The sequence below is a fragment of the Molossus molossus genome, unplaced genomic scaffold (genome assembly GCF_014108415.1).
Source record: "Molossus molossus isolate mMolMol1 unplaced genomic scaffold, mMolMol1.p scaffold_m16_p_17, whole genome shotgun sequence".
NCBI lineage: Eukaryota > Metazoa > Chordata > Mammalia > Chiroptera > Molossidae > Molossus > Molossus molossus.
The window spans coordinates 60,137,611-60,153,331 of NW_023425352.1; the positions used below are offsets into that span (position 1 = coordinate 60,137,611).

At 48.6% G+C, this 15,721-nt stretch overlaps 1 protein-coding gene and 1 pseudogene across 2 annotated transcripts in view; one reads left to right on the plus strand and one right to left on the minus strand.

The window, feature by feature from the left end:
- Positions 1-1,472: 1,472 nt before the first annotated feature.
- Positions 1,473-4,189, minus strand: LOC118632094 (annotated as a pseudogene).
- The window catches only part of ANXA11 (annexin A11), a 43,634-nt gene continuing 30,722 nt past the window's right edge, over positions 2,810-15,721 (plus strand). For both annotated transcript variants that reach the window (XM_036265104.1, XM_036265105.1), the window contains exon 1: positions 2,810-2,951. The gene's annotated coding sequence lies outside the window, so the exon portion shown is untranslated. The remainder of the gene's footprint in view (positions 2,952-15,721) is intronic.

Genomic DNA, 15,721 nt, shown 5'->3' on the forward strand with positions numbered 1-15,721 from the left:
CAGTTTCGCCCTCATCCGCCCACTCATCTCCAAATAATGTAGTCCGGGCCAGAAAAGTAGCCTCGCCTTGGGGGAGGAGGGATTGTTGAGAGGCGGTGGAAGATGACTGGGTGCCCAGGGCTCCACATGGGACTGCGGCTAGGCTGCCCAGAGGGAGCCACTCCCGCCCAGTAGCCAGCTCGCCTGCCGCCTGCCAGGGCAGAGCCTTCCCTTCAGCCGAGTCCAGTCTTTCCCAATCTGCCAGCTGTATAAGGCAAATAGAACTTGCAGCACTGCTAGTAACAACCTCAAATAGGCAGTGACCTGAGTGTCCTTTGGTAAGGAGCTAATAAAGAATGGTGGCATGTACCATGGTGCATACTGCGCAGTTACTGGGAAGAACCAAATTGATCCAGCTCTGCTTGCATGGGAAGGCCCTCCAAGAGAGTGTAAAAAAAAGCACACTGCAGAAAAATACTGCAAGGCCGCTTTGTAAATATCTATATGCACACACACATATATACACACATAGAATGTGCTGCAGAGAAAGACGTGGAAGGGCACCCCTAATAAGTGGGTTAGGTGACTGAAAAGTGAATCTCAGTTTAAAAAAATTATTTTATTGTAGGATATAATGCCCTTTTCTCAAGAGCCTATCCAGAATACCAATTGCATTTTGTTTTCATATCTCCTTTGACTTCTCTTGGCAGAGACAGAGTGTCTCAAACTTTCCTTGTTTTTGATGACTTTCATGATTTTAATTAAGGAGTACTGATTAGGTATTTTGTAGACTATTCCTCAACTGGGAAATGTCTCATGTTTTTCTCATGATTAGACTGGAATTATGTGTTTTTTGGGGAGGAAGACCACAATGGTGTATACTAATCTTTTTTTTTTTTTTTTGCACTAAAATAATCATTTTATTTTGTAATAAATTTCTATCATTTAATGAGGAAACATTATACACAGCTATTTTTAGAAGGCATCTATATTTATAAGATGGGTGTCTAAAATATAGAGAAAAATTAAATCTTGTTTTCTGATGTCTGATATACTAAACAAACTTAAATACTCTTATAAAGAGCAGCTTTATAGCCCTGGCCGGTTTGGCTCAGTGGTTAGAGCATGGACCTGTGGTCCAGAGAGACCCGGGTTCGGTTCCCGCTAAGGGCACCTAAGTCGGTTGCAGTTTGCCCCCAGCCCTGGTCAGTTGTGCGGGTGGCAGCCACTCGATGTGTCCCTTTCACATCAATGTTTCTCTCTCTCTGTCCTCTCTCTCCCTCCCACTTAACCTAAAAAAAAAGAGCAGCTTTATAATAATTACTAGAAACAATATTCTACCAAAGACACTTTATTTTTTTATTATAGATTTATTTTTCTTTACTGATTTTTTAGAGAGAGGAAGGGAGAAGGAGAGAGATAGAAACATCAATGAATGGACTGGCCGCCTCCTGTGTGCCCCCCACTAGGGATTTGACCCATAACCTGGGCATGTGCCCTGACAGGGAATCCAACGGGTATGGTCCACGGATCAACACTCAGGCGCTGAGCCACACTGGCCGGGCCTACCAAAGGCACTTTAGAACCAAATCTTAATCTTCAGGGAAGACAGTAACACTGGTTCTTGGATCATCTTCAAGTTCTTTATCATTTTCTGCAGTAACACTCGCCACGTGCTTTTTCTAGTTTTGTTTTGTTTTGACTTATGAGAATCTGAATTATTTTCCTCGTTGATTTTCTCTTTGGGATGTGAGTTAGTAATAGCTTCTCTTTCCAATGCATGTTGTAGGCAGTTGTAAAACCTTTCAATTTTCCTGTTTTCCTTCATTTTTTGATTTGCTCTCATTAATAGGAAGTAGATATATTCCTCTGTCATCATCGGTTTTCCCTTACGCTCAGCGGACAGCCAACGTTGTCTTTCCTCCTCCTCACTGTTATGCCTGAGTTCCTGAAACCAGAATCCACAGCCACGGAATGCACAATCTGTGCATCCTGCAACTGTAGATACTGCACACGAAGAACACGGGGTTCAAATGTCAAAATGGCATCACCACTGGCTTTTTCCAGGGCTCCAATCACATCATCTTTTACACTAAGTTTGGAACTAGGAGCCGGCAACAGTTTTGTCCCTGAGCCTCAAGGCCGTGTACTCTCCCACCTAGGAGGAGAATGCAGCCAGCAGAACTGGTGGTGCAGCACTGTGCTCGCCCAGGAGCTGCACAAGCTCAGCTCCTCGTCCACAGCGCCCTTCCGCTGAGGCCGCCCGGCGCAGGCTGGGCGCCTCCCCTCGGGGCTCTGCGGCGCGATCCACGCGAGGAGGGAGCAGGGTCTGTACTCACGTGGGCTCTCGCCTTCCCCTGGGGGCAGCCGTACTGGAGCCTGTTCACTCTGGGGTTGACCTGCATCACCTGGCTGAGGCAGTGTCTCAGATTTCTCCCCTGTAAATCCGCCCCCCCGTCCCGTCTCCGCACTACTGGATGGCCTCGTTAACGGGGAGTTTCTGTACCTTACGGAGTCACTAACCACGCACACTGCCCTGGAGGGTGTTTGGGGAATCCCCTCCCGTGAGCGCGGCGCAGGGAGGGAACCGTCTCCGGCCTTGGACCTCGGCGCACCGGCGGAGCCCTCCTCCGGGCCCCTGGGAGCCGGAGGGCCACGGCTTCCTCCGCAGGCTCCAGGAGGCGGCGCGGGGCGGCTGCCCCAAGATGGCCCACACCTGGGGGCGGGGCTCGCGGTGACCACGCCCCAGGGCACCGGGCTCCGCCCCGCGGCGCGAACCAGCAGCGCCCTTGGAGTTTTCCGCCTCGCTGGCTCCTCCTCCCGCCCCGCCCTGACGGCTGCCGGCCCGCAGGTCTCCGGGACCCCGAGAGCCGAGCGGGAAGAGCTCCACACCGACCCTCGCGGAGAGAGCCGCTGCTGCCCGCGTCCCCCTTCGCCCCTCGCGGCTCCTCTCCGCCGTGGCCAGTGGCCAGGTGAGTGGGGGCCCCGACCGGCCCCGCCGCTTCCCGGTTGCACAGCGTGGGGTGGGGGCGGTGTCCGGCCGGTCCCGGACGGACCGCATCGGCTTGTGTCTGCTCGAACAGCTGCGGGGACTGCTCTCCCTGGGGCCCCCCAGGGCCAGGGCCACGTGACGGCGCTGCGGGGGTCAGGGGTCAAACGGGCCTGGGCCGACTTGGGATCGGGTGACCCTGCGACCTGAAGACAACGGGCCGGTGTGGGCGATGGCCGGTGGCCCGTCCCCTCCGACCCCGCTGAGTCTCGAGGGTGTGTGCCCTTCCGGAATGGCTTGGCCCGGGGAGAGCTGGTAGGGGAGGCTGCCTTCAGGAACTTTCTCCCGGAACTGGGAGGGCGCCGATTCCTGGGAGCTGTGTTCACCCGTGCCGACCTCCTCTGCCTTTCACCTTCAGCCGGCCCCCGCTTCAGGGAGGGACTCGTGGACCTCGCCCCCCCCGGGGGGCCTCAACTCAGCCCCGGAGGGCTTAGCAGGGGGGCTGGAAGGAGAGGCGTGGAGTTCCCCACCTGGAGACCCGGGGGGCAGACGTTGAGCCAGTCGGTACTGGCCCGGCCAGCAAGCAGTCCGCTGGGACACTGTGCCCCGGGCCCTCTTCGGTGCGGCGTGTGGAGATGGGTGTTTTGGGACAGACCCTGGGGGCCGAGGTAGCCAGCCCTTGCTGCTCCAGGCCCCTCGCCGCCTCGGCCTGGGCACGGAGTGCGCCCCGAGGGCAAGCCTCTGCCCCGTCCCCACACAGGAACAAAAGCTCCTAGGGCAGGGCCAGGCTGAGCCCGGGACCTGGAGGGGCAGGGCCTGTGGCCTTTCTCACCCCTAACTGGCCCTCAGTAAGTTCCTCCATTCCTCCCTGGTGTCGCTCAGTTGTTGGGAATTCCAGGAGGATTACCCTGCCCTTCCATGACGGCACTTCCGTGCTGTGAGGTGTCCTCTGATGAGAGGGGCTAGGTGGGTGCCAGGGTCCTCCCCTCGGCCTCCGGCATCCCTCCCCAATCTTGTCTTTTACTAGTCTCCATGCCTTGGTTTCCTCATCTTTGAAAGGGGGGTGATAACAATACCTACCTCACAGGGTGATTGTGAGAATTAAATGAATTCATATATTTGGCAACCATACAGCTCAGGCACTGACCTGAATAGGTGGTGACTTTATACCATACCTGTGCGTCTCAGGTGGATGTCACCCAGATCAGACGTAAAGCTCATAGTAGGGTCTGGTGCATAAGTAATCATCTGTGTCAATGGTAATAACATAGTAATAGCTATCACTTCCTTCTTGCAGCTAAACAGCCAGCTGAGTTGAACTGCTCTTCTGACCTGTCCCTCTGTCTTAGCTCATGCTGTTATGCTCTCCTGGAATGCCCTCCTTCACCCATTTCTGCCTTTTATTCACCACCCTCCTGGGAGCCATCCAGGTGCCTACTCCCAACAGGAAGGGACGAGATAATGCTGTGAGTCCACAAAGTTCTCCACTCCTTTGGCACTGAGTCACGTCTCAGTACTGGCCACGTGTCTACCTCTTCGCTGTCCTTTGTCTGGAGGGCGGAGGCTGTTTCTTACTTATCACTGAGTCTCACAGCAGCAGATGGGCCTTTCCTCATGTGGGTGCTCAGTAGATGTTAGTTGACCTAGATAGTCATGCCAGGGAAGTAAGGTTTCCCTGTTGTTAAATGTTAGACCTTGAGATAGAAATGAGTCCAGACAGTGGTGGGAATAGGAGCTGGCTGAGAGGCCAACTAGGAAGCCCTTTGACTGCTTTATGTAGCCAGGGCAAGGGTGACAGACAGGGCCCTTCCTGTATTGCTGGTCCTAGAAGGCCAAAATTGATTAGTGATGCCTCAGTCATGCGATTTGGAGAAGGATGGGTAGTTTGGGATGAAGGAGGGAAAACAGCCAGAACAGGTTAGTGTGCGTTCTTTTTGAGAATTCATTGCAGAATAGAGGGAGAGAGAAGAAAAATAAGCCGATGTGGGCAGGAGATGAATGTAGAAACACTCTGTGCTGCATGGATGTTCAGAGGCCCTTGGGCCTTTCTGGAGCTCTCCCTCCTTCCTCTCTCTTGTCACCTGTCATCTTCTCCCTGTAAGCCTGAAGCAGTTCCTGGCACTTGGTTCCAAGGAACACTTAGGGGAGAGTCTGTATGTGGGTGTACTTCAGAGTCATAGCCAAGCAAAAGGATCTTGGTTTCTCTGGATTTTTCTTTACAATACCCTCTGATCTCATTTTCCTGGAACATCAGGAATTTGAGTGATACCTAGATAGGAAATCTCATAGGGGAAAGGAAGAAACTGAAGTTTCCTTGGTTGGAATTTGCATTTTTAAAAGGAGTTGCTGAAATTCAGTGGCGTATCTAATAACCACTGAAGCCATACATTTAGTCTGCTGACCCTAACCCTGAAATAAAGGTTGGATGCACATGGTGGGGGGCATCCTAACACTACAGTCTAAACAGTGACTCGAACCACAACTGACCATGCTACACTGATGTGAGAATTTAACAGGTGAGGGCAACCAATGAGTCAGGACTGAGCTCGTTTATGCTAGGTGACCTGGGACAAGCCATGTAACCACACAGGTTCCTAGTGTTCTGGATGGTAAAATGCCTATCTCAAATGGTTGTTTGCAGAATCCAGTGAGAAGATGTTTGCAAAAGGGGTTTGAGATCACTTAGGGGTGGTGATGACAGTGATATCTTGGGTGTGTTACTTCAAGGAACCTTGAAGCTAGGAGTGGTGTGTGCAGTTGGTTGATGCCTGGCTCTGTGATCACTTAGTGTCTAGTCTAACAGGGGCTTGCACTGCTGAAGTTTCCACTGCCTTAGCAGAACAGAAGGGAAGAATCACTCTTGAAATTGAGAGGGAAGTCAGATGTCCCTAGCCTTACACCTGGAGTGTGAGGAGAAGCTGGCTTGGAGCACAGTGAGATGAGAGCAGGTAGAGTGAGGGGAGAGAAATTGAGAGGCTGTTACCAGGGAGGTGGAGGGAGTACAGTATATGGGAGATAAACCCCGGGAATGGCATCTTTGTGAAAAAGGGTGTGTATGGGGGTTGGAGGCTGGTGAAAGCAGATGTGAGGTTGTTGTGTCCACCTAAAAGGTCATAGCTATTTTTAGGAAGTGGGTGACAAGGCATGTTTCAGTTGAATTCTGTATTAGTGTGTACCCACTGTTTGCCTAGTCCCATGCTGTGTACATAAAAGCAGAGGCCAACCCCACCCAGCCTGGGTTGTGCCCTGAATTTCCCTGAGATAGGAACTCTGTCTGGAGAATGGGGAAGATCATGAATTCAGTTTGGATATGTTATGTTAGAGGTGCCTTTGAGATACCAAGTAGGCAGATGGGCCTGGGGCTCAGGAGGAGTCTTGGGCTAGAGGGACATTTTTGCCTAAGTTGTAACTGATGTCAAAGGCATGGTGAGATTGAGGAACTGACCTCTAACAGCTGAGTAAAGGAAGATGAGCCTGTAAAGGAGCCAGAAAAAGAGCAGTTCAAGAGGGGGAAGGAAAACCTGGATAGTGGCCCACATAGAAGCCAGGTGAGTCCGCTCCAGCAGTGGCCATCGCTGCTGTGGGAAGTGATGTGGAGGAGATTCATCACCTTAGCTGCTGCTGTTTGAATGAATAGGTGGGGGAGTAGCAGGAGGTGATGATCTGGAGGTACTAACAGTAGACAAGCTTTGAAGATGTGGGCTTTAAAGGGGAGGAGAAAGATTGAGTGATGCTGGAGGAAGACGGTCTTGAGGGGTGTTTGTTTCCTCCACCCATTCTCTTCCCATTTCACCTGAGAAGTTAGTGTGGATGGCCCTCTCTGCCTCTCTTCATGACACATAGAGACAGAGACAGACAGGCACCTGTAAAACTTTGTGTTTCACTGAATGGATTCATGGTGTATGCTGCAATACATAGCTTGTGCTTTTGATTGATTTATCCTGGATAGTAACCCTGGGTTGCTGTTCTTCCACATCAGTAGCAGGTCTATATATAATGTTCAGATGTATCATAATTTATTCAACTTTTCCCTTATTGATGGGTATTGAGACCATTGACTATTTTTGAAACCTGGAACAGTGCTGGAGTAAACAAGCTATAGGATCCTAATTGAATGTATTTAGTATTTATGAGGAAGAGTTGACATTTTTTTAAATGTTTTTTTTATTGATTTTTTTTTTTTTCTAGAGAGGAAGGGAGAAGGAAATAGAAACATTGACGAGAGAGAGAGAGAGAGAGAGAGAAGCATCAACATCTTTTGGCTGCCTCCTGTACATCTCCTACTAGGAATCAAGCCCAAAACCCCTGGATGTGCCGGGACTGGGAATCAAACCAACAACTTGGTGCATAGGTCCACGCTCAACCACTGAGCCATGCCAGCCGGGCAGAGTTGACATTTTTATGATGTTAAGTTTTCCAAATCAGGGACAGATTACAGACCTTGCAATGCATCTTTACTAGATACTGTGAGTGAGATTCTAAGTGGGTATGTTAGAATTTAAATACAGAGAGAGAGAGAGAGAGAGAGAGAGAGAATTTTTTGTATCATTTCTATTTTTTTGTGTGTTTGTTGATGATTAATTTCAACCTTTATCTTTATTCATTCCTTCTTACTTTTGGTATATTTTGTTGCTCTATTTTTAATATATAAATTGGTTCATTTATTTTTAGTTTTTTAATTTGAACAGTTTATATAACTTAAAACACAACACAGAAAAGAGCATAAGACTTGGGGACCCTATTTAAAGGGACTGGAATGGCTAAACCTTGCTGTACCATGAAATCCTAGTGAGTAGTTTTCTAACTTCTATTTTTCCAGATAAAGGTAATTAGCTGGAAAAACCCTCAGCCTGCCTGAGGCAGGATTATTAAAAAGTCCTCAACATATTTTTAATGTTAATATTTTTCACTTCTAGTTTCTAATCTGTTTAATATGTTTTTGCCCAACGCTTAAATTTTTTTCATATTCAAATTACATTTAAAATTTTTTTCAATTATAGTTAACATATATTATTATATTAGTTTCAGGTGTACACCCCAGTGATTAGACATTACATAACTTACTAAGTGATCATCTGATAAATCTCACACCCATCTGACACCATACATAGTTGCTAGCATATTACTGCCTATATTTTTATGCTGTACTTTACATCTCCATGACTATTCTGTAACAACCAATTTGTACTTCTGAATCCCTTCACTTTTTTCACCCATTCTCCCAACCCCCCTACTATCTGGCAACCCTCAAACTGTTCTCTGTATCTATGAGTCTGTTTCTGTTCCGCTTGTTCATTTCATTTTTAAGATTCAATTATCGATAGATATGTATTGCCATTTTGTTGTTCACATTTTTTTTTTATCCTCACCTGAGGACATTTTTTGATATTTTGTTCAGATAGAGTGGGAGGGAGAGAGAGAGAAACATCGACGTGAAAGGGACACATCAAGTGGTCACCACCCACACGACCCAACCAGGGCCGGGGACAAACTGCAACTGAGGTACGTGCCCTTAGCAGGAACCGAACCCTGGTCTTTCCAGACCGCAGGCCAACACTCTAACCACTGAGCCAAACCAGCCAGAGCTGTTCACATTTTTTAATCTTTTTTTTCCTTCTTCTTAAAGAATACCCTTTAAAATTTCATATAATACTGGTTTGGTAGTGATGAACTCCTTTAGCTTTTTCTTGTCTGGGAAACTCTGTATCTGTTCTTTGATTCTAAAGGATCGTTTTGCTGGGTAGAGTAATCTTGGTTGTAGGTCCTTGCTTTTCATCACTTGGAATATTTCTTGCCATTCCCTTGTGGCCTGCAAAGTTACTACTGAGGAACCAGCTGATCGTCTTATGAGAGTTCCCTTGTAGGTAACTAACTGCTTTTGTCTTGTTGCTTTTAAGATTCTTTCTTTGTCTTTAACCTTTGGCATTTTAATTATGATGTGTCTTGTTAAGGGGTTTTTGGGTTCATCTTGTTTGGGAATCTGCACCTCCTAGACTTGTATGTCTATTTACTTTACCAAGTTAGGGAAGTTTTCTGTCATTATTTTTTCAAATAGATTTTCAATTTCTTGCTCTCTCTACTTTTTTTCTGGAACCCCCATGATGCGAATGTTGGTACTTGAAGTTGTCTCAGAGTCTTCTTACACTGTCCTCATTTTTAAAATTCTTTTCTCTTTTTGCTGTTCTGATTGGGTGTTTTCTGCTTCTCTATTTTCTGATTTGATCCTCTGCTTCATCTACTCCCTGTTTATTCCCTGTAATATATTCTTCATTTCAGTTCATTTATTCTTCTTTTCTGACTGGTTCTTTTTTTCCTATTTTCTTGTTCTGCTTTTATGTTTCCTATCTCTTTGTTGAAGTTCTCACAGAGTTCCGCTACTCTTCCCCTAAGTTCATTGAGTATCCTTATACCAGTGTTTTGAACTTTGCATTTAGTAGATTGCTGGTCTCCATTTTGTTTAGTTCTTTTTCTGGAGTTTTATTCTTTTTTTTTCATTTGGAACATGTTTCTTTGTCTCCTCATTTTACAGCGTCCCTGTGTTTGTTTCTATGTATTAGGTAGAGCTGCTGTGTCTCACGGGTTTGGTAGAGTGGCCTTATGTGGTAGGTTCAGTAGGTTCTGTAGCACAGCTTCCTCAATTGCCCAGGCTGGGCACTCGAGGTGTGTGCCCTGTGTGAGCCGTGGACACCCTCCTTTTGTAGTTGAGCCTTGATAGCTGTCAGCCTATCAATGGGAGGAGGGATTTACCCCCAGGCCAATCAGCAGCAAGGTACCAGTGGAGAATAGGCTGTGCAGAGGTCCACCCCACAGAACAGGACTTTCTTTAGCGGGTCACGAAGCCTGCTGAGTCTGCCCCTTGAATGTGTTGCTTGTGGAGGTGGTTGGGTGGTGGCGCTTGGACATCGTCTGAAGCTGTCCACTGGGTGTGCTGGCTCTGCCAACCCTGAAGTTTTAACCTTTCTTTCTCATTGAACAAAATGTTTCTCTTGTAGTCAGCACATGACTGGGGTGGGGGAGGCAGAAGACAATGATGATAACAACGAACTCACTGCTTGTGTCTTTGGTAGAGAACTCAGACTGTTCACATGCCAGATATTCTTTTTTTTTTTTTTTTATCCTCACCGGAGGATATTTTTCCATTTTTTGTACAGATAGAGTGGGAGGGAGAGAGAGGAAGGGAGAGAGAGAGAGAGAAACATCGACGTGAAGGGACACATCGAGTGGCTGCCACCCGCACGACCAACCAGGGCCGGGGACAAACTGCAACCGAAGTACGTGCCCTTAGCGGGAACCGAACCCGGGTCTCTCCGGACCGCAGGCCGACGCTCTAACCGCTGAGCCAAACTGGCCAGGGCACATGCCAGATATTCTTGATTTTATTCCTTGCATCTTGTTTTCTGTTTATTATTTATTATATTTGGATGTTATTTCTTTCCTGATTGCCGCTATCTGGATTAAGTTTCTTATCATTCCTCTCCCCCACCCGCTTGCATTAGGACTCAGGTTTGGTTATGAATTAAGAGAGGAGTTTATCTTTCTCTTCAGAAATTGGAGAGTTTATAGGTGTCTGTTCCATAAGGTTGTCCAGGGACTACACGCCATATGTAAATTTGCTCCCAGCATTCTCTAGGGCTATGATTTTCAAACTTGAGCACGTGTGAAAACAGCCTGAAAGGTTTCTTAAAACGCAGATTCTTGGACTCCCCCCCACAGGTTCTGATGCGGGAGGTCTGTGGTGGGGCCTGAGAATTTTCATTCCTAATGGGTGCCCAGATTGTCCTGATGCCGCCAGTCTGGAGACCACACTCTGGGTTGCACCGCTTTTCCCCATTTGCGGCACTTCCCCTACCTGTGTGGCCCAGGACAGCTGACCTCCAGGTCTGCACCACAGGGCCTGCCTGGCTGCCAGGGAGACTTTGAACTAGTCCTTACTCGGGGCTGCCATGTGCCAGCCTACAGCTAGTGTTCTGTTACAGAAGCAAGGGGAGGGGACAGATGGTTTTAGGGGGACAATCAGAAGTTTCTGGAACACCACCCACTGCTGTCCTTAAGTTGTGCTTGTTAGTGTTGCCATTGACTAAGCCAGGATTCCTCCGGTTAGGGAGTGGGAATGGTTGGTGTCTCATAACAGTGGTGAGCCAGCAGGCAGTGCAAGGCATGGCGGCCTCCGGTCCTGTGGGCTGGTGAAGAATTCGGCGAACTGCTGCTGCTACTTGGCTGATGTGCTGATGCCCACTAGTCAGATCTAGCAGCCACACATTTTGCCCCATGGAGCCACCTCCCGCTTTTACAGGCCCCACAGCACAGGGGTGGGGGCTCCAAGGCCCAGCTTTGGGATGCAGAGTATCTTGCTGTGCTGCTTCCCGCAACTTGCCTCCCTTACCTTCAAGTATTATACATAGGTGACGATTTCTGGAAAAGCTTGGGAAGTCCATTCTCCAGCTGGTAGGTGGAGCAGAGCCCAGAAGTGTGCTGAGTGGAGAGGAGCCCGTCTGAGCCATAGTGCATTTGCCTGGAAGTGGAGAAACACGGTTCTAGAGTCTGTCCTGCCCCAGCCAGTCCTGAGACGTTAGGCAGGCTACTTCTGCTCTCTGGGCCTTGGCTCCCACCTTAGTAAAATGAGCCAGTTGAACCAAGTGATTTCATAAAGCCCCTTCCAGCTCCATTGTGGTAGGATTCTTGAGTAGCCAGCTGTTTTATTTCTAAGAGATGCCTTTCAGAACCTGCTTGCTCAAGTTCAGCCCCTTGGTCAAGCCTAGACACTCCCCATTGCCACTCCCCCAGCCTGCTTTGCTTAGACTTCTCCAGGCTGGCCAGCCCCAGGTGCCAGCTCTTAAAGGGCAGTTTCTGAGGCACTGCCTGGCTAATGATTGACGTAGGCTCCAGCTATTCTTAATTCAGGGTATGTGGGTGGGGGAGTTGAATGGTTTAATAGCACCTTCTGTGGGCTTTTTTGTTCAGTGCCTGGGAAATACAGTCAGGGTTGGTGCAGAGCTGCCCTGAGGGCTCTCCCTGGCTTGTTTCTGTGGCTTAGTGGCACATGACCCACACCTCAGGGGTGAGACAGAGCCCAACGAGGGTGGGGCACTGGGGTTCTGTAGTCCCTGCAAAAAGTAGGGCCAACTACTCCACCCCCTTCTTAGCAGAGTTAGGGGTGTTCATACACCCTTGAGGCCCTGCCTTGGCATGGGAGGGAGAGGGGAATGTCCTAGATATGTCGCCTGCCCCCAGAATTCCTGGGGCCTGCATGCCAGAAACTCCGACCAAAGAGGCCTTCAGGAAAGGTGCCACCCAGGTGTGGAAGAGATGAATCAGGGTTCACTGGTTTCTTGTTTGTGTGTGTCAGGCCTCTCTATGCCCAGCCCTGTGCTAGCCAGTGGAAGGAGGAGGAGAGACCTCTCCTATAGCCTACACATGATCTCACTGGGAGGCCCAGGAAAAGGTACTTCTAGCTTGGGCAGTAGTTGTGTGTCACACTCTTGCTTGTTAAGAATCACCTCTGGCCCGGCCGGTGTAGTTCAGTGTATTGAGCATCATCCCATGGACTGAGAAGTCCTGGTTCCACTCTCAGTCGGGGCACATGCCTGAGTTGTGAGCTCAATCTCCCAGTAGGGGGCGTGCAGGAGGCAGCTGATGATGTATCTCTCTCACATTGATGTTTCTCTCTCTCGCTCCCTTTCTCTCTCTCTAAAAAAAAATCAATAAAAACATATTTAGAATAATTTTTTAAAAATAATTAACTCTGAACCTTACTTCCCTTGAGGTGATAATACCTATCTTGCAGGAACACTGAAGACTAATGAGGGATGTATAATAAAATTATATATTTGCCTATCAAAGGTATTGGAAAACAGGAATAGTATTAGAACACTAGAGGACACAGAAAACATTTTAGGTTACGTGATGGTAAGGATATGTGGGTGGGGATTTTAGGGGGGACCCTTTCTGGCCTACAGGAAGGCCAGGGTCGACACGGGTTTAAGGAAGGTGTAAAGGAGACAGAAGAACAGAGCGGGTAGAGGGACTGTCAGAACAGAAGTCCTGAAGATCCAAAGTGCTGAGATATCAGCGTGGTTGAGCTACAGACATGCATTTCCTGTAATTCTTTCCATCACACATATATCTATGAGAACCTTCCATTTTTTCGCCTTGGCATAGTGTCACTTGGTCCAGAGTCCTTTGGCAGAGTTTAGGATCCCATTTTCACAGGGGTCAGCCCGCACCTGAGATCCAAAAGAGAGTCTTCTCCAGTGTGATCTGTAGGCTCAGCTGAATTTCTTTGCAGCTTTTGGCTGTGTGAGGCTGGCTGGGGACCTTGTCACCATTAGAAGAGCAGCCGTCAGCAGCTGCTATCTGAAGGAGAATGTCCTGCTGCTGCTTAGCGAGGCAGGTGCCTCAGCCACTGGGAGGTGGAGTAGGTACTCTCAGGTCTTCTAGGCTGGAAGGGATTGGGGTTTTCCAAAGCTGTTTGAACAGGCCCCAAGGACTGGGTGTCTCAGGACCTCCCTGGTAGAGGCCAGGGCACGCTCTGCTGCCTTCAGATGTGAGAGAGGACCTGTGACAGACTTCCATATGGGCTGAGATGGGCCATGCATCTTATCTGGCTGGGCCCTGGGGGACACCTGTTTTGATTACCAATCCAAATGCCTGCGGGCACGGCCCTGGTGAGGACAGGGGGCAGCTGAAGCAGGCACCCCTGGCTAAAGCAGGGCGCTCCACAGTCCTGCCAGGTCTCCCATTTTCCATTACAACAGAATTCAGCCAGACGGTCTCTTGCAGCGCCACCCCCTCTGCAAAGAAATCTCTGTGAACTATGAAACCTTCTCAGAGCCCCGGGTTCTGGGCAGTGCAAGCTGACAACGGATTCCTCAAAGGCCCACTCATTTACTAGGTGAGAGAGATGCTCAGGAGAGCCAGGTTTGCCCTCAGAGGTCTAAGAGAAGTGGTTTTCCAGACACTCCTCCCACCTCCCCAGCCCCCCAGGCCCACAGATTGCACTCCCGATTCACGGCCTCATCTCCCTTCTTCCTGGGAATGGCTCTTAAACACAGGTGCTAGGGGGTATTTCCTACAACCGCTCTACCCTGTTTCTCTCTCCAGCTAGAAGGAGAACCTGGAGCAGGCTGAGACTTCGTTTTTTCCTCCTTTGTCCCCTGAGAGTCCAGTCCAGAGGTGGACTTACTATGAAGCAAATTAGTAGAAAACCTTCATCTTCAGCTTAGACATCATCCTCCCACGGCACTTGCCTGTGGGCCTTCCAAGGCCCGCCTGGGAGGGAATTCACAAAGTCATGTACTTTTGTAAAATTTGCTTAAAAGTGTTGTTCTGTATTCATTTTCTTAAAGAGGGCCTCTAAAATTGTACAGGCTCCAGGTCCCACGTAACCTGGACCTCCCCTATAGATGCTGGTTTTTACCAGCAATTGGCTGGTGTTGTGCCTTTTGAACAATGAGCTCTTGACTTGGGCATAGGAGGTGCAGGTCCCAGGGCAGCCCTGTTAGGATCTTGCTGTGTCACCTTGGCTTCTCACTTCCTGCTCTCTGGTTGTCAGTTTCCCATTTGTGAAATGATAGTAGAGGCGGGGTGAGTAGGAATGTAGTGTTATCTCTAGGACTGAGTGACCTCCGGTGTCCCAGTTGCCTGGCATAGCCCACTGATCAGGATTGCCCTGCATCATGCAGGTCACGCTGAGACCTGTTTCCTCCCTTGGACATTAGCATTACCTGCTGGGTGTGTCTAGCCTATTGATTGATTATACAAATGAGCAAAGCTTTTTTTATTTTTTTTAATCCTCACCCGAGGACATTTTTCCATTTTTTTGTTCAGATAGAGTGGGAGGGAGAGAGAGGAAGAGAGAGAGAGAGAAACATCGATGTGAAAGGGACACATTGAGTGTCCGACCAACCAGTGCCGGGGACAAACTGCAACCGAGGTACGTGCCCTTAGCGGGAACCAAACCCGGGTCTGTCTGGACCGCAGGCCGACGCTCTAACCACTGAGCAAAACCGGCCAGGGCACTTTTTCGAGCTCTTATTCCCAGGCTTGTAGGAGAGGAGAGCTCCTTGGTCTCTCAGTTCTCTGCTGAGATGGTTTTTTTGTGCTCTTGACTTATTACTTCCCTTGTCAGAGAAAGCTTGCTGAGTGCATAGATCTCTTATACCGAGAGCAGAGGCCTTTTCAAAGAGGACACATGGATGGACCTGGAGGGAAGGAGAGAAACAGTGGTCACTGTATGTATTCATTTTTTATTGCTGCTGTTGAACAAATTACTTCACAAACTTAGCAGCTTAAAATCACTACTTTTTTTTGTGGTAAAATATATCTAACCTTTATTTTACCATTTTAACCATTTTCAGGTGTGCAGTTCCTTGACCTAGCATACATTCACATGGTTGTACAACCGTCACCTCCATCCTTCGCAAGAACTTTCCCATCTTGTGAAGCAGGAGCTCTGTCTCCATTAAACATTAACTCGTCATGCCCCTTCCCCAGCCATTTGACTCTGGGTACCTCATGTAAGTGGAATCATACCGCATTTATCTTTTTTGTGACCCATGTTAACTGAGTAAATTTGCTGATATAATTGGCTTTATTAAGCAATTCATGATTCCAGCATCTGGTTTTTATAGGAAGAAGGGTGGGGTGAGGGAGATATTCACAAAAGAAAAGAAAGGATTATTTTGGGCCTGGACATCTTTTCTTTGGGGGACGAGAACCAAAACGGAGGGGTGTTCAGAATGTGGATTGCCTCTT